Genomic DNA, 5,405 nt, shown 5'->3' with positions numbered 1-5,405 from the left:
GTGTCTCATCTGACTTAATCCCAGTTGATTAAGTGCTCAATGATCTTGAAGTAATTTAAAATTGATAAAAAAGCAAATGATGTATAAGTTTTGGAATTAGGTTGTTTCAGATAGATTATGGGTCCTTCAGGGCTGATCCAATAACTTTGGAAATTCTCCTAAATTGTCGAATTTAATTGAAACTGTTAAATTGATCCATCAACTTGTTATCTAACCACACTGCATCAGCTGGGCTTTTAAATGATGATAAAATCATTTGTTAGTGATGATGAAACGAAAAGGTAAAGTGGTACCAATGGTGCTTCATTTATATAGTATGTGTAGATGTGCTCCAAACTGCAAAATTTTATCATTCATTGTCTGTTTTGCATCGGTAACTACCTTTCAAGACAATCATTTGATGTTCAAAGTCTAAATTCAAACAAATTGAACCTCAATGTATATAACCAAATATTCAAAACAATTCACAGGGTTATTTGACAAATTGGCTGAAATAAAAATATTACAAGACATCTAATGAACATAGACCATCATAAGCAACGCCTTGTCGTTCACTATGAAATGGTGTCATGGCATGGCCTGCTATGCTATCATAAGTTGTATTGCTCATACTAGTGCCACCACCATAAGCATTTGAAAGTTGATCTCCAAGCAAATACTGAGTCTCTTCTAAATTTTTCTTGTCATTTAACACAAGTTTTTCTCCATCATTCTCAATCCCTCAAGCTCCATTACCACTTCCTTCATGGTTGGCCTGTCATCACCTTTCACTCTTAAGCATCTGTCTGTTAAAATAGCAACTTCTTTTAGTTGGTCAGCCTTTGCATCATTTATCACCTGTTCATCAACTATTTCGAACAAGCGATCTTCTTTCATTGCTGAAATAAAATACATTGCTAAATTTCTATCTGCTTCAAGCCTGCCAAAAGAAATTGCTTTCTTGCTGGTTAGCAATTCTACAAGGACCACCCCAAAGCTGTAAACATCACTCCTTTCAGTCAAATCGCTTGTTTGGAAGTACTCTGGGTGCAAGTAACCAAGTGTCCCTCGAACCAATGTGGTTAACTGAGTTTGGTCCATGGGGATCAACCTTGAAGAGCCAAAATCAGATACTTTTGCAACATAATTGTTGTCTAACAGTATGTTAGAGGACTTAACATCTCTATGAATGATAAGAGTGCTAGCAACAGAGTGCAAATATGAAAGGGCTGTTGCAATTTCTGTTGCTATCCTTAAACGATTCTCCCACGTCATTGAGGATGTGCCACCTACAGTGTGTAGTCATAGAGAGTCCCATTGGTAATAAATTCATAGACTAGTAAAGGAACTTGGGTCTCCAAACAACACCCTAGGAGTTTCACAACATTCCTATGGTTGACTTGGGAGAGAATTATGACTTCGTTAATGAATTGCTCAATCTGGGACTGGCTCTGTTCTGCTACTTTGGCCTTCTTGATGGCAACTACGGTGGTATCTGGTTATACTCCCATGTAGACTGTTCCTTGGCCACCTTTGCCCAAGATTCTACTTTCATGGTAGTTGTTTGTTGCCTTCTTAAGGTCCTCTGCAGTAAAGATTTTAGCAAATTGTATTGATCCTTTACGCATGGAAAGTTGTTGTAACATGATGCCACCATTTTGCTGAGAGAACTTCTCTCTGAGATTGATGATATTCCTTTGCCTAAATCCCCAATATAGCTAGGAGCCACCAGGAAGTAGCACTGATACGCTTATGCTTATGCCTGTCAGATTGGAATGGAGATGTCAATATCAAGAATTCAGGTTTCAAATTAGTTTATGATCAAACGAAAAAGCTACTAACCCCCAAAAATGAAGTGTATCATAGATTTAAATTTGGTGTGGAAGGCATAACACCTAAAATGAATCTAGTCTACGCATTTCATTTTCTAGGTGAAATTTCAGCCATATTTGGACAACAATTTTTATTTTTTTTAATTCCATTCTTCTTTGACTTTCCAAACACAACCAAGACATGAAAATGGAAAAATAAGATGAGAGAATTGGTTGTTCAGCTTTCTACTTAAATGTTACTTTGCTGAAACGAAGATACAATGAAACTGGAGATATGTTCAAAGTGTTTGTAATCTATGCATCAATAATTAAGGATTGTAAACTTCAAACTAAAGACGAGAGTCCAAATCACAAGCATCAATGGGTTGAACATGTTAGGACTATGAGGCACCAGAAATCAATCACACACAATAACATAAAAGATTTACGTGGTTCGGCAATTGCCTACGTCCACGGGAGAAATATCCACTATAGAATTATCCCAGAGGGAGATTACAGTACTCACACCTCACAACTCTCTCTATGGCACTCTTACTCACAGATTACACTCTTTGTGTTTGCTCTATTTATGTGTCTCACTACTGCACTCATCAACCCCTCCTCACTCATCTCAATTTATACACAAGAGAGGATAAGTGGGTTAAGGGACAACAATGAGTGGGCTTGGTGATGCCACCCCCACCCTCTTCCTTTAGTGAGTTGGTGCTGCCCCCACTATCTTCCTTTAGCACATGGTGCCACCCTCACCATGTGGATAGTGGGCTGGAGCTAGCTGGAGCTAACAATTCTCCCCCTCCACGCCCACATTCTTGCAAACTTCCAGTTTTTCTCTGGTGACACCCTTGGTCATCATGCCAGCAGGATTCTTGTCCGTATGAATCTTCACTAGTTTCATTAGTTATTTTTCCATCACTTCTTGTATCCAATGATACCGGACATCAATGTGCTTTGTACGTGAATGGTACATGGAATTCTTACTCAGATTAATTGCACTCTAACTATCACAATGGACCTTGTATTCTTCTTGTTGTATACCCAATTCTTGGAGAAGCCACTTTAACCACAACATTTCCTTTCCAGCATCTGCGGTAGCAATGTACTCTGCCTCTGTTGTAGATAAAGAAACACACTTTTGTAGTTTGGACTACCATGAAACAACTCCCCCTGCAAAAGTGAACAGAAATCCTGATGTAGACTTTATACCATCAAGATCACCTGCCATACTGGCATCTGTAAAACCCTCCAAAATTGGTTCAGCTCCTCCAAAACATAAACACATCTTTGAAGTTCCCTTCAAGTACTGAAGAATCCATTTGACCACCTCTCATTGCTCCTTTCCTGGATTGGTGAGGAATTTGCTCACAACGCCAACTGCGTGAGCTATATCCAGCCGGGTACACACCATTGCATACATCAAACTTCCTACAGCAGAAGAATAAGGGATTGACTCCATTTCTTTCCTTTCAGAGCTGGTCGTGGGACACGAACGCTTTGTCACATTGAAATGGTTGGCCAGTGGTGTGTTGACTGGCTTGGCATCTTTCATGTTGAACCTTTCAATCACCCATTTAACATATGTCTCCTGTGACAACCATATCTTCTTGTCTGTCATGTCACGAACAATCTTCATGTCCAAAATTTGTTGTGCTGGGCCTAAATTCTTCATGTCAAAATACTACGAGAAGTCCTTTTTCAACTTGTTGATCATAGCAGTATCCTGTCCGATGATCAACATTTCATTGACATACAACAGTAGGATGATGAAGTTTCCATCTGAAAACCTTCAGAAATATACACACTGGTCTGCTACCGTTCTTGTGTACTCGTGATCCACCATAAATGAATCAAACTTCTTGTACCATTGTCTCGGCGCCTGCTTCAGGCCGTAGAGACTCTTCTTCAGTTTGCAGATTAGATTCTGTTTTTCCTTTAACTTCAAACCCCTCTGGTCACTCCATATAGATCTCTTCCTCCAAATCACCATGGAGAAAGGCAGACTTGACATCCATCTATTCAACCTCAAGATTCAAGCGAGCTACTAATCCCAGAGCTACTCAAATGGAAATCATTTTCACAACTGGGGAGACAATCTCATCAAAGTCAATTCCATTCTTCTGCCCAAAGCCTTTGACCACCAAACGAGCTTTATGCTGTAATAGTTTACCGTTGCCATCTTTTTTTAACTTATACACCTATTTTTTCTTCAAGGCTCTCCTGCCTCTTGGAAATAGAACAAGCTCATAAGTGTGGTTCTTCTGCAAAGAACTCATCTCCTCTTTCATGGCTTGCATCTAACAGTCTTTCTCTGTATGACTCTTTGCTTCCGAAAAACTCTCGGGCTCCCCCTTATCAATAATCAAAATATACTGAGAAGTGGGATATTTAGTTGATGGCACGTCAGCTCTTCCAGATCTCCACAATTGAGGCCCAGTTGCCTCTGGTTGAGGAGGTTGCTCCCCCTGCTCAACACCCTCTTCATTCGGGTCTTTATCTCTTTCCTCTTGATCCTCAATTTCTGGCATAGGATCCTGCAACTCTGGGACTTCTTGTTGCACATCATCACATCTGGCATTTTGTGATGGCTCGGGAGATGAGAACAAGTCTGGAGTGATGACATCTCTAGACTTTGCAGATTTTTCAAAATCTGCTATGGTTTGGTCTTCATATATTACAATATCTCTGCTCCTGAACATCTTCTTGTTCACTGTGTCCCACAACTTGTACCCAAATGCTGCATCTTAATAGCCCACAAATATGCATGGCGTGGACTTGTCATCAAGCTTCTATTTGTTTTCCATGGAGATGTGTGCAAACACCTTACACCCGAAGACTCTCAAGTGAGAATATGATACCTTTCTTCTGGACCAGACTTCCTCAGGTATCACAAAATTCAACTGGACTGAAGGCGACCTATTGATGAGATAACAAGTTGTATGGGCGGCTTCAGCCCAAAATGACTTTGGCAACTTTGTCATTCTAAGCATGCATTTGACTCTTTCCATAAGGGAGTGCGGTTCATCCTCTCTACCACACCATTATGTTGTGGGGTACCAGGAATGTTGTCTCGTGCCAGATACCTCTGCTGGCACAATATGCTGCAAAAGCATTGAAAGTGTACTCGCATCCATTGTCTGTGCGAAGACATTTCAATTTATTCCCGGCCTCTCTTTTCACCATTGCATGGAACTCCTGAAAGTACTAAAATACCTCATCCTTTGTCTTCAGAAAATACACCCACAACTTCCTTGATGCATCATCAATGAAAGTCAGAAAATACTTACAGCCACCAAGTGACTCCACTTCAATTGGGTCACAAACATCCGAGTATACCATACTGAGCACTTCTATTTTCCTCTTGCTCGTTGAACTGAATGATACTCGATGTTGCTTGCCATAAAGGCAATGATCACATGGCTTCAAGGCACTCCCTTTGGATAGGAGTATCCTGGATTGCTTTGCCAACAGATACAATCCCTTCTCACTCATGTGAACTAGTCTTTTGTGCCATAAGTCCGGTGACTCCTTATCTTCTGCTGCATTAAGACTTTCCAGACAGATCTTCGTTTGAGTCTTGTACAGTGTTGAAGACATCTC

The 5,405-nt window shown here is 40.4% G+C and overlaps 1 pseudogene; it reads right to left on the bottom strand.

Moving 5' to 3' along the window:
- Window positions 1–502: 502 nt before the first annotated feature.
- On the bottom strand, window positions 503–1,906 carry LOC145788903 (wall-associated receptor kinase 5 pseudogene; annotated as a pseudogene).
- Window positions 1,907–5,405: the final 3,499 nt, after the last annotated feature.

The sequence above is a fragment of the Camellia sinensis genome, chromosome 3, assembly GCF_055761805.1.
Source record: "Camellia sinensis isolate YWXY chromosome 3, ASM5576180v1, whole genome shotgun sequence".
NCBI lineage: Eukaryota > Viridiplantae > Streptophyta > Magnoliopsida > Ericales > Theaceae > Camellia > Camellia sinensis.
This window is presented reverse-complemented; position numbering and strand designations above follow the sequence as displayed.